The sequence below is a fragment of the Perognathus longimembris genome, chromosome 2 (genome assembly GCF_023159225.1).
Source record: "Perognathus longimembris pacificus isolate PPM17 chromosome 2, ASM2315922v1, whole genome shotgun sequence".
NCBI lineage: Eukaryota > Metazoa > Chordata > Mammalia > Rodentia > Heteromyidae > Perognathus > Perognathus longimembris.
This window is the reverse complement of record NC_063162.1, coordinates 127130095-127150884: the sequence shown is the minus strand read 5'-3', so window position 1 is coordinate 127150884 and position 20790 is coordinate 127130095. Positions and strand designations below refer to the sequence as shown.

The 20790-nt window shown below is 36.5% G+C and overlaps 1 protein-coding gene across 5 annotated transcripts in view; it reads right to left on the bottom strand.

Annotated features, from left to right (window-relative positions):
• St7 (suppression of tumorigenicity 7) overlaps nt 1-20790 on the bottom strand; it is a 204289-nt gene that overhangs the window by 139872 nt on the left and 43627 nt on the right. The window lies entirely within an intron of this gene.

Below are 20790 nucleotides of genomic sequence, written 5' to 3'. Positions count from 1 at the left end.
GTCTTGAACTCGGGACTGAGTACTGAGCCTGGCTTCCTTTTGCTCAGGGCTAGCACTCTACCACTTGAGCCACAGTTCAATTCTGGTTTATGTGGTGCTGAGGAATTGAACCCAGGACCTCTACCACTAAGCCACATTCCCAGCCCCTGTAATAATATTTTTCTTTTCTTTCTTTCTTTTTTTTTTTGGCCAGTCCTGGGGCTTGGACTCAGGGCCTGAGCACTGTCCATGGCTTCTTTTTTTGCTCAAAGCTAGCACTCTGTCACTTGAGCCACAGCGCCACGTCTGGCCGTTTTCTGTATATGTGGTGCTGGGAATTGAACCCAGGGCTTCATGTATAGGAGGCAAGCACTCTTGCCACTAGGCCATATCCCCAGCCCTATGATTATATCTTTTGAAGACATCTTGCAGATATATAACAACCTAGAAAATTTCCTATACTAATTATATCAACGTTCTAGAAAATGCATCAGTGTTCTAGAAAAGGGAAAAAAATAAATACATGAACTGAATGGTAGTTACTTCACATTCTAACAGAAGACAGCTAGTTCAAATAAATTCGTTGTATCACAAGAACAAAATATGAACACGCTACTACTTCTAATCAATGTTTTTATCTCCACGATAACAAGTATGCTGCAACTAGAATGAGTTTTCAGTCTGGAAGCTGGAGATGTAAAATATAGTTAACAAAATTACCATCTGCTATGGACTGAAGCCCATAGTGAAGTCCAAACACTCAGGCAATGGTATTTGAAGATGGGGCCTTTAGAAGATAATACAGTTAGATGAGGAGCAAGGAGGATGCCTTCAAGATGAGTTCCCTTAAAAGAAGACATCAGATCCTTTGATCTACTTCCTTTTGCCACTGTTTTTGATTTCTGTACCCTTTGTCTTGTATATAAGTTTATCCGATTTGGGGAGGGGAAGGGGAAATCACAGAAGTGGTGGGACAAATGGTGAACTACTTCAACAGGGATACTCACTAGATACTATAATGGAAATTAACTTTATGAGCTGGGGGGAGGGGAGTCAAGAGGGAAAAAAGTGGGAAAAATGAGGGTGGGAGTAACTGTTCCAAAAGAAATATTCTCATTACCTGACTTATGGAACTATAACCCCTCTGTACATCACCTTTACAAATATATATGGAATCTTGGTTTTCCAGACGTAGCTGGAATCATAAGAGGCAGAGGAAAATTAGTTCCAGGAGTGTAATTGGAAACCTTTTCCTTTTAAAACTTCTGTAGTCATCAGCCAGTCTCATACTCTGCTTGCCTTTGCCTTGTCTGCACTTCCGGCTTCAACTGATTCTGCAACTTTCAGGGGTTTTCCCTCCATCCATTATCCAAAGGCTCTTATTCTTTCATCATCCAGAGTCTAGACTCACTCATGATTGACTTTAAGCCAGAACATCCTGGTTGTACTGACTTTTACACCTAAGAATCTCACTGCACCGTGCCATGTAGTATAATGATCAAATAGACATGAAATTTCAAAATAAAATTTTAATGTTTAAATAAATCATAAAGATTAGCAGAAGTCTAAGACTCAGAATCAAACCTATATTAAAATATAATTAAGACTTAGGTGTTACATGAAATTTGATTTAATATCAAGAGTAAGAACCACCCACAGTACTTCTGACCCAAGGTACAACATCTGTAAAGATCTGTCTAAAATAATGACATAATTCTCAATTCCAGGATAAGTTCACATCTATATGTGTATAATTAACAGGAATTTCATATGATACACTCATATGCCAAACATACATTCACATATACATGAGTGAAAGAATGAAACTTTGTTGTTAATTTGTGTTCATTCTAGCCCACAAGACAAAGACACATTACTTCTTAATTGGAAAAATATTTTCCTTTTAAGTAACAATCTATTGACCAGTAAAAATTAAACCAGTTATGACCATCATTTAGCCGTAGTTGGACAAAACTATCCAATATGTTTACTTAAGAGCTGTGTAAATTTTTCTACATTGTGATTTTTCTTAAAAAAAAAAACACAGGATGAACATAAAAATAGGATTTGTAATTCTTAAGCATTTCCCTTTATGACACTGGCTTCCTCTTAGAATTATACTCAATTTTACCTCAGAGAACGAAGAAATCAAAGCAAATTCAGGCTTGAAGAAGCACAACGTGCCCCATGAAGAATAAGTTTACATTAGCAATCACAGAAAAGATGTGCTATGACTGGACCCAAATAAAATGTATCTCATTTTTTTGAAATCAACCTCTTTTTATGTGAATCGACCCTTAATTTCTAAAGACTTTCAAAGCTAAAGCAAGTCAATTTTTATATTTTAATGAGAAATGCTAAAAATAAAAAAATCGCCAAGTAAGTTTTATGGGAAATAACTGCTCTTATGCAAAAAGAAAATGTGTTATTGATTTTTCTGTCTTATTTGGATGGATAGTTTGACTAGCTAAAGAACAATCTATTCCCCAAAAGAAAAAGCAGGTGTGCTTCTAATGACACAAGTTAGTCGATATCCTTCATACTCTCGACACCCATTTGTAAATACAACAATAAATGATTAAAAAGTAAGAATTTGTAGAAAGAAAGTTTGCTTTCTAATAATATAGAGAAAGCTGGAATCAGTTGGCCACATCAAAGAAACAGTCCTTAATTGTAAATCAGAGAATTTAAACCCACTGACGTTCTGTAAAACATCTCCCTCTGATAAGATTATTATAGTGGCAGACTTTTACAGTAATAGCAAGACTCAAAAACTTTTAGAAAGAGACCTTGATTTTAACTCTCTTACTTTAAAGTAAAAATTGGTGTCCCAAGGGCTTAATATGAGACCCCAGTTCTAATATAAAATCCAGTGACAAAACTCAAGTCTTTTGGGCTGGGAATATGGCCTAGTGGCAAGAGTGCTTGCCTCCTATACATGAAGCCCTAGGTTCAATTCCTCAGCACCACATATACAGAAAAGGCCAGAAGAGGCACTGTGGCTCAAGTTGGCAGAGTGCTAGCCTTGAGCAAAATGAAGCCAGGGATAGTGCTCAGGCCCTGAGTTCAGCCCCAGACTGACAAAAAAATAAAAATAAAATAAAAAACTCAAGTCTTTTGACCCTTCTACTACATTACTATCTCTTTTCAAGGGTATAGTGTAATGAAGGAAAACATCAGTAAAAAAGCTTCTTGTAATGTATTCCAATTTATTATTTACTATGGGTCTTAAGCATATATTTATCTAGTTAGAGTTAGATGTCTTTAATTGGCTATGTCGAGGTATTTAAATCAATTAGCCAAATATGTACATGTTAGTACATAAGCCAATCTCCCATAAGAAAAAGTCCTAACTCAAAGCATGCCAATAATGAATAACTCCCCAAGATTTAGTTCTTACTTTTTCAAAATTGATATCCAATTAATAATATGAAAAATACACCAATTATATCTAAAACATAATGTTGTGTGCTGTGTAGGAAGTAACATAGGAGAAAAAACAATTCCTAACCAAAGGAATTTCAAAGGCAAGTTTTATTAAATACTCTAGCTATTTAAGATTATTTTAACTTGTTTTAGTATTTTGAATTATTAACTACTCCAACTAAATTCTACAAACTGTAATAAATTCTATCTATAGCTTCCACGTAAAAAAGTAATAATAATCAGCTATTATTCAGGCAAAAGAAAGTCACTTGAGATCGTTAAAAATGAATGGAAAGCTGAACAGGGTGGCTCACGCCTGTAATCCTAACTACCTAGAAGGTGGAGACTGGGAGCAAAGAAGAGACTACATGGGTATGGTGATACATATTTGTAGTCCCCAAAACAGGGAAAGCACAATGGCTGAAAGTTGTGACAGAAGCTTGTCATTTTGAGAAACAAAAGGAAATTCAATAGGAAGATTGAAGCCCAGACCTACCCAGGGAAATAATGAGAAATCTTACCTTGAAAATAACCAAACAAGGGGCTAGTAATATGGCCTAGTGGCAAGAGTGCTTGACTCATATACATGAAGCCCTGGGTTCGATTCCCCAGCACCACATATATAGAAAACAGCCAGAAGTGGTGCTGTGGCTGAAGTGGCAGAGTGCTAGCCTTGAGCAAAGGGAAGCCAGGGACAGTGCTCAGGCCCTGAGTCCAAGCCCCAGGACTGGAAAAAAAAAATGGGACTGAGGCATGGCTCAGCTGGTAGAGCATCTGTCAATTCCCAATATTGCCAAAACAGAAACAAAAGAAAAAGAAGAATTCCATGAGACTCTTACCTTCCTTCAATTAACTTTAAAAAGCCAAAAGTGGAGCTCTGGCTCAAGTGTTAGAGAGCTAATTTTGAGCATAAAAGCTCAGGGATAGTGTTCAGGCCTTGAGTTCAAGCCCCAGGACCAGTACATACAGACACACAGACACACAGACATACACACACACACACACACACACACACACACACACAACACCATGTAAGTAATAAGAGGTAAAGTAGTAAAAACGTTAAGTGAAGATCGATGAATCCAGGCCTTTTCCACATCATAACTAAACATCAAACATTCCTAACTTATCTTCTTTTTGTTACAGCTATACTGTTCTTCGTCTTCACATAGAAATACGATAAAAATGGACATATTGCTAAAATCAAGATTTATTTGTTTCTGCATTCCCTTAACATATCCAACAGAGTTTAATGAGAAATGTCCATCACATAATGGTCACATGAAACCCTGGAGGTGAGACTTTGTTTACTCCTGAGAACATATTTGCCAAAAAGCTGAAGAAACCAACCCAAATACTAGAACATGGTCCCTTAGCTCACACTGTAAGCTCACATTCATAGTATACCATCTCACATTCATTGTATACCATCTGTATGGCCAGGCAAAGAAAAAAAAATCACTTGTATTCTGTGTTCCCAGTATCCTTTTAAGAACCAAGTGAAAATACAACAAGAATAAATGTTATGAATACAGTCATAAATCTTAATGTATAGCCTACAAAATTAAAATTGAGGGGAGGAATAGGGTTCAGAGGGATAGGGATGAAAATAAAAGGAGTGACATCAATCAAGCAGCATTATACTCATAAACTAAACTGTAATGGTAAACCTTTGTACAACTACTCAAAGATAATTTAAAAAGAAAGAAAGGGGCTGGGAATATGGCCTAGTGGCAAGAGTGCTTGCCTCCTATACATGAAGCCCAGGGTTCAATTCCCCAACACCACATATATAGAGAAAGTCCAGAAGTGGAGCTGTGGCTCAAGTGGCAGAGTGCTAGCCTTGAGCAAAAAGAAGCCAGGGACAATGCTCAGGCCCTGAGTCCAAGGCCCAGGACTGGCAAAAAAAAAAAAAAAGAATAAATAAATGTTACCCTCTAGGTATATTGCCAGTCCAATTATATTCATCCCCACCGTTGAATATATTGGCCTGCATCCTGTGATGGCAGGGAAGAATTACAACGAACTGCAGCAGCCGATGGTCAGCCTGACAATTCCAAATGGAAAAGACCAGTAAAGAGACACAGCCCTAGCTAGGTACCAATGGCTCATGCCTGTAATCCCAGCTTCTCAGAAGGCTGAGATCTGAGGATTGCAGTTCAAAGCCAGCCTGGGGAAGGAAAGTCCATGAGACCATTATCTCTAATTAACCACCAGAAAACCAGAAGTGGTACTGTGGTTCAAAGTGGTAGAGCACTGGCTTTGAGCAAAAAAGCTGAGGGACAGTGCCCATGCCCTGAGTTCAAGTCCCATGATTGACTAAAAAAAAAAAAAAAAAAAAAAGACAGCTACTCAGCAAGACCTCCACTTCACTGTTTTCTGTTTTCTTTCATTTTCAGGTTTTAAGATGTAACTCATCCCTAAACTGGTGTGTGTATACACATTTTAAAATATGTAGTGTTCACTGTATACAAAAAAAGCTAAGGTCAGAACAACCTAGAATTCTGCTTTGGTACAACACTCTCTCAAACTTGGGTAACAGTTTCTCTGCATTCTAATGTAGCTACTGCTCACTAAGCATAAACTTCGAGGGTGGCTGCATCTGCAGCATCACTGTATGCCTGTTGCTGAAGAACACAATAGAGCTGGATGGCTAGAAGAGGTGATCATCAATGCCTAAGGCACTGCTACAACTGGAGGGCTCACCTGAGGATAAAAATGTGTAGACCTGATAGCCTAAAACTGCAGTAAGAAAACCCGCCCAAGACAAGATCAAATGTGCTAGCAACAAATGAAAACTCCAAGAAGCCTCAAAGGTCCAGGACAAAGATCCCAAGGGATGGTACTGAGTGGTTTCCCAAGGGGAGTTCATGTTAACACTAGCATCTCTTAGAGCACTGAAAAGCCCTGTCCTCACTAGAGTACAGAAATGGCTTGCCAGGAGGCTAGGCTTTGACTGCTTGTGTTCTAATGACCCAATCATTCTAAAATTGTCTAGAGAACACAGTGACTTTATAAGTTTTATAAGTAATTACTGAGTAAAAGATTCAGAGTTTCTTTTGTGAAGAAAATACTTTGTTCGGTGAGAAATGTCCATTTCCCCCCTCAAAGAACAGCAAGTAATCCAAATGTTTGACAAGAGGAAAATAATTAACTGTCCTTTTTCACAGACTATTATATAATCATTTACAATGTTATAGAATCTTTTTATTTTGTTTTGTGCCAGTACCCAGGGCTTGATCTCAGAGCCTGTATGGCTTTTTTGAACTCAGGGCCTATCTCCTTAGCTTTTTCCTCTCAAGGCTGGCATTCTACTACTTGAGGCACCCACCTTCACTTCTGGCTTTTTGTTGGTTAATTGTACAGTTTGGTGGGTTGGTCTACTCAGGATGGCTGCAAACCTCAATACTCAGATCTCAGCTTCCTGTGTATCTAAAGTTTACATGTCTGAGACACCAGCACTGGGATAGCATATTATGCTTGAGTAATAGTTAATAAGATATGGAAATGTGTCACAACAGGATCTAGGGAAAAAAATAGAAGCTATAAAACTACATAAACAATATAAAGCATCATACTAATTAGATTTTTAAACACATGGAAGAAAATACTACTTGTTTTTGTTTTGTTTTGTTTTGTTTTGTTTTGTTTGCCAGTCCTGGGCCTTGGACTCAGGGCCTGAGCACTGTCCCTGGCTTCTTTTTGCTCAAGGCTAGCACTCTGCCACTTGAGCCGCAGCGCCACTTCTGGCCATAGAAAATACTACTTTTGGGTATTGGGATTATAAAACCTGACGAAAATAAGTGACGTGACAAGTGGTAGTATAACCTTCTGTACTTTTCACCTTGCTTACAAATATATTTTATTTATAACAAGAAAATTGATCATTAAAAGAATGAGATGAGAATAATCACTTCTGCCAAAAGTAACTACCAATGTCAAGCCAAAGGTTGCAATGATGTACCTCTGACCTCCTTTCTGGGTATGCAAATGACAGAAAAAAATCTGCTGTAAGTAAATGCAATGATCAACCTGTTTAGTTTCCTATTAATAGCTCAAAGGTGTTGGTACATGGGTTTTAAAAACAAGTGTGACCTTGAGTATAATTTAGCTGTGGCTATTTAAATTGTACCACAACAATAAATGATAGAGTTCAGGTTTTTGTTTATGTATTTTGTTTTTGTTTTGTCTCACAAATCTTTTTTTTTCATATTTGTCTTATTTAGTATTGTGGGAAACTAGATTAGAATCACGGGCCTAAGAATTAATTATTTTACTGGAGTTATTGCATAAATTACCGATGACACAGACAATGGACTATGTTCAACGTGTCACCAGCAGATTTTTTTTAAAAAAGCTTTTATTTTGGTAAAAAGAAAAAAAATGAGAATAGGAGTAAAAACATGTGGTGGCTAGACTCTGCTTAATGCTGCCAGCCTTTAAATTTCCTTTGGTCTTTGCTGTATGTACTTTGGTAATTCCTTCAGATAATTTTCTGGTTTGATTAATGGTATGCCACATTCATATATTTCCTCCTTTTAGAAACCTAGAAGTCATTCTTGACTTGTCTCCCTCACTCCCCATACCTAATCAAATAAGCCGCACCAATTCTAACATCCAAACACATACCTGAGTTCATTCTCTTCTCTCCTACTTCAAAAAAGTACCCTAGTCCAAGACTTAGTCCACCATTGCTTCTCATCTTACCCAAGAACCTCTGACTAGTTCCTTACTTCCATGCCTGCAGAATTTGCTCCAGTCCACTTTCCATATAATCACTGACCTCAGTTTTGTTTTACTTCTCTTCTGTGGTTGCTGAAACTCTCATAATAAACCTTGGGTCCTACACTAAAGAGTTGGCCTCTACATAATCTTGCCTTGCCTGCCTTTGCTCACCATTTCAGCCACAATGGTCTCCTTTCTGAGAGATGCAGTAGACCTTCCCCCTCTGCAGAGCCTCGGCACAAGCAGAGTCCCTGCCTGAGACACTCTTCTATACAAAAAGCATGTAAATGGTACTTTTATCAACTGCTTTCCAAATGAGTGATATTATCAAACTGGTTTGTTTAGAAAGGCAAGATCTCTCCCTTCTTCTCTCTTCTACTTTCCTCTACTTATTCCTTAAGATGAAACATTCCATGTGTAAATCAAAACTGCAACAATCATTTTTCCCTTCTTTATGAAGACAAGGAAAAAGTACATTGGAGATAGACAAAAGGGAGTAGACAAGAGGAAGAGTACTCTAAAGAATACTTTTTTCAGAGTTATTGCCATGATAACATTGTCGTTTTCTTCTGTCCTCTGAAAACCTCTAGATCCCTATCAAGTACAAATGTAATCAAGGAATACTGGCCAAATATTTACGGAATGATTATCATCTGTATCCTAAGACAAAACAAGCAAAAGTGAGCTAGAGTCTGCAACTGGCAAAGGAAGCAATACTATCTCATGGGGGTGTTGTGATAACATTTTACCAGTTTGGATTTAAAAGCAAATGTCATTAATTATAAAATCTGAAAAACTGGAGTAACACTTAAGAAATATACTAAGAGACTTTACTGAATCATGTGGACAATTACTTCCTCTTCTTAAAAGTTGAAAGTCAGCTCTCTTCAGATGCTGCCATGATAAGCCTTAATTGGCTAAAGGCAATTAAACAATGCAAGAAACGCCCTGCTTTCCTTTGGGAAATGTGAGGCAGTCATCATGGAATAAATACATACTTAATCAAATCAACATTTCTTAACCTGGCAATTTGTCTCCAACATAGAATTTTTTTCAAATAGCAGAACCAAATTTTGCTAAATTACAATGGAAATTAAAAAAGAATAGTCACAAATGTTCCAGCAACACATACTAATGCTTGCTTCATCAGTCATTATTTTTATCAACACCAATTTCAAGTAAATAAATTTAAAAGCATAAATAACTTATCTTTAATTTTCTACTTGGAGACTAAGCTAACAAGACGTTACTAAGTCTAAAATACATGTTCCTCCCTCAAACTGCTATAAACCTGAGGCAATAGAGAGCTACAAAAACAGCAAGTTCCTCCAAGAGTATTAATAACATGTGTTTTATAACTTAGTGAAAACTCCTTTCCAAGTGTCTAGTTAATTCTTTATGAATTACATTATTTTTCATATTTTTATACTGCTAGAGATCTAACTCAGAAATTTACACATGAGTAGACACACTTTACTACTGAACTACATACCCAGCTCCACTAAATTAACCTAAACCAAAAAGGTAAATGGTTTTGTATGTTGAAATGAATGTTCAAAACTTTCTTTTATCCTGTCTCTAAAAAGTCATATAAAAAAAATTGAAAGTCCAGATGCCTGTGGCTCACGCCTGTAATCTTAGCTGCTCAGAAGGGTGAGATATGAGGATTGTGTTTGAAGCAAGCCCCAACAGGAAAATTCATGAGACAATTATCTCCAACAAGCTACCAAAAAAGCTGAAAGTAGAGCTGTGGCTCAAATGGTAAAGTGCTTAGCCTTGAACAAAAGAAGCTCAGGTATGAGGGACAAGGTAACAAACAGTACAAGAAATGTATCCAATGCCTAACGTATGAAACTGTAACCTCTCTGTACATCAGTTTTATAACAAAAACTTAAAAAAAAAAAAAAAAAAGAAGCTCAGGGACAGCACCTAGGCCCTGAGTTCAAAACCCTAGGACCAGTACAAAAATAAAAGAAAATAAAATTTTAAAAATACTGATCAATAATGAAACAATATAAAAAGAATAGAACTACTAGGCTAAAATGTATTATTCATTTAAAGCTTTACAGCTTATGCCAAATCTTGTTTAAACATTTAACTGAAAGAAATTTTTCTCCAACAGAGAAAATAAACCCAACACTGGACCAAAGATTCAAAAATAGCAAAAGTTACTATACAAGGTTTGTATAATGTTTTCATCTTGAAGAAAAGCGCTTTGACAGTAAAATACAAAGCAAAAAGCTATTGCCAAAAAAAAATCCTGATTATATAAATATTAAAATGTCTGCAAGCAGGAAGAGTGCCATAAAGATAATGCTTTACAAGTGTATTTACAAAATATATAGTAGAAAAAATCTTTTTAATAAACAGTAAGCTATGCTCTACTGTATAGTCTTTTTGTGAGGTACTGCCTTACCATAGGCCCCAAACACTGAAACTTCCTAAAATATAAGCCAAAATAAGTATTTCCTTTTTATTATTTAAATAGAGAAAGCTATTACATACCAATAAAAATTTAAATAGAACTATGCCAATTAAGAAACTTTAAAATATTATTGAATAATCAACCCCATTCCAATTTAAAAAGAAATAAATTGAAATGTTATTTTTACCCATCAGTTTAAATAAATTACAATTGTATATTATTTTTACTGCATACTGTTATATTCAGTTTATAGGTGAGAAAGCTACATAATTTTTCTAACATGGGCATGAAATCACAGAACTGCCATTCCTTAAAAAGTCCGTTGACACACAGCACTGCTAAAAGTGAGGTACAGCTATAATAGCAGACATTATTGCTAGTAATTTTTATCAAAGACTCTTGGAAAATGTAATAGGGAACTCAAGAGACCCAAGAGTGCTATGTGATTTTTCCTGATCCTGAGAGCACCATCTTATATGCTGTTGAAAAAAAAAAAAAAAGATAAAACGGTCTTGTGCCCTTCTAGCAAGCCACATATTTCCAAAACAACTATGCAGAAATCATGCACAGGTAAGTATTATGTTTCTATGTCCAGCTGTATGCCAAAATAAGGTAAAAGATCAGGTGGAGGTCATGAGGCTCCAGTCCCTCCCATTATGACAGCACAGACATTTACGGAGAGCAGATTGCTGGACTTGGCAGAGCTCCCACATGCACTCTTATCACTGCCAAAGGAACCATATGGTTTCGAAGACCTAGATCAGTTGGACAACTGAAGAATCTCTTCTGGAAATCATAGTTGTTCTTATGTTTAATAGGGAATAAAGACAGATCTCTAACCTCTGTGTCTTAGGATCTTATATTTTTGTGTTTATCCCAACAAAGAAAAAGGTACAATGTAGGTATAATCTAGCTATTAAACAGCATAGGTATAATGTAGCTATTAAACAGCATAAATTAGATAACTTCTTTGGAGAGTAATTTAGCAATATTTAGTAAAACAAACACAACTCATAAACGAATTTATCAACTCCATGAAAACAATTATATTTGTATATATTCTCAACAATCTGTAAACACCTAAGCTAGAAACAATTAGTACATCAAGACTATTTGAAATTGCAGTCATGTGAAGAACTACCATGAGCTATGTTCTTAGAGTATAATTAATCAGCAGTGGTGGTATGTGTCTGAAATCTTAGTAGAAGGCAGTGATATGAAAGATCACAGTTTGAGGCCAGCCTAGCCAAAAATTAACCTATGTCAAAAACAAAAGTGGATGTGAGGGCCTTTAATGCCAGTCAGGCAGAGGTAAGAGGATCAAAGTCTGAGGCCAGTTTGGGGGCAGCCAGGGGCAGAAGATGAGATTTTCTGAAAAATAAACATTGCTCCAGTGGTAGAGGATAAAGCAAGCCCAGAGCAGGAGGATCTGAGTTCAATCCCTAATAATACCAAAAGAAAAAGAGGAGGAAAAGAAGAGGGGGGGGAGAAGAAGAGGAGAGGAGGAGGAGGAGGAGGAGGAGGAGGAGGAGGAGGAGGAGGAGGAGGAGGAGGAGGAGGAGGAGGAGGAGGAGGAAGAGGAGGAAGAGGAGGAAGAGGAGAGAAGAGGAGGAGAGGAGGAGGAGGAGGAGGAGGAGGGAGGAGGAGGAGGAGGAGGAGGAGGAGGAGGAGGAGGAGGAGGAGGAGGAGGAGGAGGAGGAGGAGGATGTGTAATCAATCTAAAGGGTAGACTTTTTTTTTTTAATACATGATTTTAAAAAATCAAAAAATAGGGCTGGGGATATGGCCTAGTGGCAAGAGTGCCTGCCTCGGATACACGAGGCCCTAGGTTCGATTCCCCAGCACCACATATACAGAAAACCGCCAGAAGCGGTGCTGTGGCTCAAGCGGCAGAGTGCTAGCCTTGAGTGAGAAGAAGCCAGGGACAGTGCTCAGGCCCTGAGTCCAAGGCCCAGGACTGGCAAAAAAAAAAAAAAAAAAAAAAAAAAAATCAAAAAATATAAAGGTATAGATTGGAAATTCCCATTTAGATAAAAGCAAGTAGGAAGAGAAAATATATACAAGTACATATTATGTAAAACATTTCTAGAAGGTTATATAAGGTCATTCATATTCCTTAGCTAATGATCCTTTTCCTCCACCTTCAAAATCAGTTTTCACTCACTGTGGTTTTTCTTTCTCTCTACTACTTTCGAGAATGCTTCTAATTATACTGAGCCTATCCATGGTCTGTGGTAACCTTAATTCTATCTGGTTTAGTTTTTTTTTTTTCCTCAAATTTTTATTATCAAACTGACGTACAGAGAGGTTACAGTATCATACGTTGGGCATTGGATACATTTCTTGTACTGTTTGTTTTTCAATTTTCCTGTACCATTCTATGGAACATACCATGTGTCCCGAGGATAAAGGCAGGGACATCTTTGGGGAATGCTGTGGTTTGAATATAGCCTCTAAAGCTCAAATTGAAATTTGATAGCAATTGCAACAGTGGTAAGAGACAGGACCTTTAAAAAGTGAGTAGAGTAGGTCTTAAAGGCACTATTCTGATGAATGGATTAATACTGTTATCATTATCCCAGGAGTGTGTGTGTTATCTTGTGAGATCCAGATAAAAGCTTATGGAGCCCCATTCTCTTTCTGTTTCTATGACTCACTTGCCCTTGTGGCTTAGACTACTTTTTCCATGGGATGACACATGACCCAGGCTCTTACCAGGTGAGACACCCTTACTCTCCACCATCTTGGACTTCCCAGATTCTAGACCATGAGCCAAATGAACCTTGATTGCTTATAATTTTGTAAACGGTGCTATTCTGACACAGCAACAGAAAATGGACTAAGACACAAGCACTATTTTGTTTACAATAGATTATCTGAGCTAGCAACTTAGGGAAAATAACTTTCTTACTTTAAGTTAAAAAGGCTTTATTAAAATAACCCTCACAGATATTTTAGGAAAATCAGAATAATTATATGCAAAGAGGAAGAGCTTGTGTGTGTGAAAGTGATTTTACAAGGATTTTTATTCAGTAAAAACAAGTGGAAAAGCATGCAAAAATGAAGGAAACAATTGCTCCCAGTAGTAAGCACTTTACAGATCTCCATCCTCTGCTAAGAGTTAACTGTTTACAAGTATTCATACTAGGGAGTTTTAGCTGCTTTGCAAACATTCTTTCTTTGCTAATTTAGTGACCCTAGCAAGATTCTGTGGCATATAAATATCTCTAGGCCTAAATGGAAGTGAAAGCAGAAAACTATAGTAGTAGCAGAATTTATCATAAATGGCCATGCAAAAAATGAATTCTCCATGTAAAAGATGAGTATGCAGTCAAGGTTCGGCACTTTAGGATGACATATTACCAAGTTCCATAACAGGAAACCAACTAATACCTTTGCACAGATATCCCCAGGCTTTCATGTTCACATCTAGTCTTCACATCTTATATTAGATACAATTCATGAGAGCTGTTCTCCAGAGATATCTTTGAGCATTTCAGAAAGCAGAAAGTATCTTCTACTAATGGTAACTGAGTCAACACAGCAGGAAAGAAAAAGAGGAACTAGAGTAAAAGGAGCAAGAAAGAATAGACACAAAAAGGAAACAGTAGATAATAAGGTTAGATGCTGTGTGTATGCGTATATTTCCATGGAATAAATCTTAATTTGAATAAAATTAGAGAATATATTCTTTAAGACAGAGTCATTCAGAATATATTAGCTACTTATTCCATGAGTGATGGTTTTTTTATGAGGAAAGAGCACAAATCAGCACTCCATGGAGACAAACATGCCTCACTAGTAAAAGAAAAAAAAATTATAGGCATAGTGATATATGCCTATAATTCTAGCACTTAGAAGACTGAGTCAGGAGGGTCTCTAGTTCCAAGCCAACCTATGGTATAAACAGCAAGCTCCTTCCTCAAAAGAAGAGACAAGAGAAGGAAAGGGGAAGAGGAAATATAGACAAGGAGAGAGGAAGACAAGAAAAACTAGTGTAAGATACCACTATAAGTGTGTCTCCCAAAGGCAATATTTACATGTATATGTATTGACAGTGTTTAGATCTCAAAATGAGCTATTTATGGGACGCTTGTTCCTAGTGAACCTTCTTGAGTTCTTCTAGTCTATTATTTCTGTGGGACCACTGTCCAAGATTTACAAGATGATTGGCCAGGTAAAGGAGTGTAACTACAAAAGAAGTACTACTTGCAAAGCACCACTGGCTCATGTGTGTAATACTAGCTAGCTACTCAGGAGACTGAGATCTGAGGAAGACAATTCAAAGCCAACCCAGACAGGGAAGTTCAAGAGACTTTTCTTTTCAGTTAACCTCTAAAAATCCAGAAGTGATAGAATGCTATCCTTGAGCAAAAAGCTCAGGGACAGCACCCAGGTACCAAGTTCAAGCCCGCAGACTGGCACAAAAGAAAAAGACACAGAGAGAAAGAGAGAGAAATGGAAGGAGGGAGGGAGGGATGGAAGGAGGAAGAGAAGAGAAAAGAAAAGAAAGAACTCAGAGGTACTAATACAAGAGGTACAACTAGCCTAGAATGAATGCAAATCAGATTCACCAGGATCAGTCAACCATGGATTCCAACTACCTGCTTCAGAACTTCCTAGGTACAAAGTGGAGAGAAAGAATTCATTTTCAAGTGCCTTTACACAAGAACACAAAGTTTTTAACAATACATTTTTTTTCCTAAAATGGAGACGGTAAGTAAGTTCTTAAAAGTTCTTCCAAGTCCTTAACCACTTCTGGGTTGTTGCACAAAGGTATTTTTAAGACATAACAAGTCAGGCACTGGTGGCTCACATCTATAATCCTAGCTACTCAGGAGGCTGAGATCTGAGGATCACAGCTCAAAAACAGCCTGGGCAGGAAAATCTTGTCTTATCTCCTTAACTACCAAAAAACTGGAAATGGCATTGTATGTGGCTTAAAGTGTTAGAGTGCTTGCCTTAAGCAAAAAGCTCAGGGACAGTGGACAGTTCTGAAAGTCCTGAATTCAAGCCCGGTGACTGACAAAAAAAAAAAAAAAAGACATACACCAAAGAAGTGGGGAAAAATATCCCAGTATGTTAACTAGAACAGTTATTCTAAACATCTACATACCATTTTTTTCCTGAAATTCTTTTTCACAAGTTTGTCCTTAAAACACCTCATGGTAGACTAGGAAAGTGGTTCAAGTGGGAGAGTGTCAGCCATGAACAAGAAACCCAAGCAAGAGCTTAAAACCCTGAGTTCAAACACTAGGACCAGTACCAAAATTAAAAGAACAAAAAAAAATCTTCTAGATGCAAAGTATCCATCTATTCATGAAAGAATTATTTTTAAAAAACTAACCATTAGTAAAGGATTAGCTAAATAAAAGGTTTCAACCTACAGAATATTCTGTGATTACTAAATTCAGTACTGTGGTAAAATATTTACAAAATACTGTTAAATGAAATAAAGACTGCAAGACAACAGAGTTTTTTACTTTTATACAAACCATTCAAAGTCTATTTAAAGACATCCTAAGAGAATTCATCATTGAGTTTGGGATGTTATAAAATTCATACAATCTTCTGTTTGTTGATGAGGTCACTCTGTTTTAAAGAAAAAGCTACAGATGCTTACATATATCTATATATTTGTATGTACACATATATGTATATCTATGTCTGATACAAATCCTTTACTATTATAAACTTCCTTTGAAATACCCAATAGAAAGTTATTCACTTATATAACTTACATAAAGAAATCAGGATAAGTAACATAGACCACTTCATTCATTTTTTTTTCTTTTTCTGCTGGTCCCGGAGCTTGAACTCAGGCCTGGGAGCTGTCCCTAAGCTTCTTTTTGCTCCAGGCTAGCAGCTCTCTCCTATTTGGCCCACTGCACTTGCCCACTTCTGGCTTTTTCTGAGCAGCTTATTGGAGATAAAGAGTCCAATGGACTTTCCTGCCTAGGCTGGCTTTAAACCATGATCCTCAGATTTCAGCTTCCTGAGGAGATAAAATTACAAGTGTGACCCATTGGTACCTGGCTTCATTCTTATATCATTCTTTTAACTGAGTCCTTCTCAATCAAAATATTAAGTCAATTGCCAACTATCAATAGCCCAGTAAAGGGCAGAAACAAGATGCTATTCCAAGTCTTTCTGGCTGCAAAACCCTTGGCCATCTTTTTCTTCTCTTCTCCTCTCTTCTCTCTCTCTCCCCCTCCCCCATCTCTTTGTATTATTAAAGCATTCTACAATGAAAATAAACTCATAATGTTGAGAAAACAGTATATTATTTTATATGTACACTATGAATTTCAAATAGTTTTATGTTCTCAAGAATTGGTCTCACTAGCCTTAATAAATGAAAATGTCATTAGGTGCCAACTACTACCTAATAAGGAAAAAAAAGTAGTACTTAAAAGAAGACTGAACCTAGTCTAATGCAGGAAGTAAGAGTGAAAAATCTTCTTGCAAAGAAGCTTAGGAATGATCATTATCAATGAAAACGATTCGAGGTATATTACAAAATATTCTCTAAAAAGTTATATTAAATCTAGTTGGGTTTTTGTTTGTTTTTTGATGTCAAGCATCTATTGTCAGATACATTTCATTTAAGGCTATGGCCCACCTCTTTTCTCCATTGATCCTGCTAATGACCAAGCCTACTCTCAATACTTAAGCACACTGTGTACTCTAAGCATAATGACTGAAACAACTATTTTACTGGAGGTTTGTTATGTAGCTCTTGGGCCCTTATAGACTAACAAATGTTTTCTGAAAACCAAATGCTGTAAATTATATCCCAAAACATTCATTTGCCATTGAATAGACAGCTTAAATGTTGGGAAGAGATGAACTAAGCCATATCAGATAATGGATTTAATAATTTCACAGATAATTTCATGATGATACTATTTGCCATATAATTAAGTCTCAGTTGATCTCCTCCTCATACATTCAGAATATCAGTCTAGCAGTAAGGCCCAATGGGATCATGAAAACAGTACAAGGATATCTTGCAACACAATGTGCTAAATATATAAAGAATAATTTAATAGCTTTGTACAAACTAAATAAAATAATTTCCTAGTAGGAGAGTTTGCAAAAATCACACTACTCAATTATCTTGATTCTGAAAGAAAATGTCTATTCCTAACAGGTAATTGGAGGTACTATTTGGAGACAAGTCAAACTTTTTGTGCCAGTTTTTTGCCATTGGCTCATTCTAATCTCTTACATTTGAGAGTCTTTTCAGTTTAAAATGGCATCACAAAATATTTTCTTCTTCAGCTTGAAACTGACTCTCCTCAGGAAGCTTTTGTAATAGAACTATGCAATAAGGGTCTAACATTAAAAAAAGAAAAACAATGCTACAAATTTGCATATAAAATACAAAGTCCCAGGACCTTACTGTCAAATGCCAAATTCTCCAAATCACCAGTATAAAATCCTAGGGTGGAGTCAGGAGGAAGGCTGCCTCACAAAACATAGCACAAGTGATTGCTTTAGCTGACCATGTGACTTCCAAGTCAGATGGTAAGGGCAGAACTACTCACAACATTTTCACTGAAACCTTAGTACAAGATTGCTCCGCCCAACCAATAGTTTTTAAATTGTTACAAGAAGGAGATTTATCAAGTGACATGTTTGATCTTGTAAGAATATAAAACATAACTTTAGGCTAAAGTGTTGAAAGGAAAAGTCTAACTTTCTTATGCCTACTCATATCCCTAGGAAGAGAGGTGAAATTGTTTAGATTGGGAAATTCAAGCAATTGGGGCTTTTCTACCAATACAGGGCATTTTATTCATGTAATTATTATTTCAAAACACAAAACAGGCTGCCAAAGCAAAAAGTATATCAATATTACATACAGTTGGCCCAAGGATAGGCAATCATATTAAATGTTCTTGCCCCTACTCTCCTCTATGCAAAACAGTTTTCTGAGAAGGTAGCTTATTATGGTTCTGGCTTATTTGTGCAGAAGAATGACTAGACAGTAAACAGTACAGAGTCTAGCACAGCTGCTATGCAGTAATTACTACTGTACTTCTCAAAAGCAAGCAGAAGTCCAAGCAGCCAAGTGAGTAAAACACATAAGAATTTCCTGTCTAGATTAACAAGTTCCACTGATATGCAGGAGAGGTTGTATCCTATGTGTATTCACATGTGGAATGAGAGAGGGGAGGGTTAATAAAGAGGATATTTGGAGATGACTATGATTAAAGTACATTATACGCATGTATGGAAACAGAATAATGAGAGCCAGTAAAAACTGTATACAAAAATGGAAGAAGGAGATGAGGAAAGAGAAAGAGGTGTTAAATTCAATCAAAATCTATTATATGCATGTCAAATAATTAGTTTCCCAAATAGTAATAATTCCTAGGAAGATCTTTTAAACAGCAAGTAACTATTTTACTTATCAGTCTTGGACCTTCACAAATGTATTCCAGGTCAGAAAAAAAAAATCAGTACCACAGACTAATAATGCTAATATCCAAAGAAAATATCAGGATGGACTATTAAATAACTATAAAGCTATTACTTGAACACACTGAAGAATTCCCAAACAACTATTTTTCATATTAATTAGTAGCAAATACTTATAGATTCTTATTAGATCATAGATTCATATTAGATCATGATCATTATATATTCATATTTAACCCTGAACTAATTGCTTATTTTACATATATAAATACCACAATAAATTCCACAAGAATTCATAAGTGATGGGTTGGGGTAGGGGAGGGGGGGAGAAGAAAGGCTAATCCTAATTTTCTAAAAACCACAATTAGTGCACATTCAATGTATAAAGAAAAGTAGAAATGAACCTATATATATATATATATATAACTCAATTTTATCTACTTAATAAAAGGCAGACAAAATTCTGAAAATATTCATGCCAAAATCTCATACAAAAGTCCTCATGTAGATGACGTCATGGTGGATAGAAGGGTGACATTTCTCTGATTAAAAACAAAGACAAATTTTAAATAATCTAGTTGTGGTTAAATGGTAGAACTATGAATTTGATTGACTCAATTTAAATGTACACGAGGAATGAGTTTGATTTTAAGCAAATGAGATGCAACACATAAAATTTGAACTTGCAAATCAATTATTTGCTTTATAAGAAGTCTGCATTAACCTCTCCCAACCCTCTCAAAAAAGAAACTAAATTAAAAATAGAAAACATTGCTTTCATTAATTTGAAATGATTTTAAGACAAAAGAAATCAATGTACAATATCAGGGGGGAAAAGGCAAGACATACTCTGCATGCCAAAATTATTGTTCCATTCTGACACTACACACAGCTGGTGTTATGCAGAGCCCAACTTCCTCAACAAGAGAAGCTGCAAAAGGTCAATTTAACTTTGAAAACAAACAGACCATAGTCAGGTGTGTGGCTGATAATTTCTCAGCAGAGGAAAACACAAATTCTCATAGCTCTAGTATTTGGTGTCTAGAAAATAATAACAACAAAAAATGGCACACTATGGAATCAAGTGTAAACACCCACTTTTGCTTCGTGAAAGCTTGAAGAGATACTAGGCATGTCCTAACACCACAGTACTGTACATATTTTCATAATAAATAAATATCAAAAAGGGTAGCAATGCTGTTACTACCCCTGTTACAGGGGAAAGTATCTCTTATGCATGCTAGTATAATATCCTAAACAAAGAATAAACTCATATGTGTCTTGTTTCCTCATCACAAAGCAATTATTTCTCTCTATTTAGAAAAAGAATCAAGAAATCTATTACATCTCTTGAATGAAAAAAAAATGCTACTTAACCTAAATTTAAACAATGCTATAACATCTTCATAAAAATTTCACAAATCGGGGCTGAGGATATGGCCTAGTGGCAAGAGTGCCTGCCTCATATACATGAGGCCCTGGGTTCGATTCCCCAGCACCACACATACAGAAAATGGCCAGAAGTGGCGCTGTGGCTCAAGAGGCAGAGTGCTAGCCTTGAGCAAAAAGAAGCCAGGGACAGTGCTCAGGCGCTGAGTCCAAGCCCCAGGACTGGCCCCCACCCCCCAAAAAAAATTTCACAAATCTTTAAAAATAATTATATATGCATGATCAAGAAAATCTAACAAAATATAAATACAATATGAACATAAAAATTCAAATAATAGGGGGTTGGGAATGTGGCTTAGCGGTAGAGTGCTTGCCTTGAATGCATGAATCCCTGGGCTTCATTCCTCAGTACCACATAA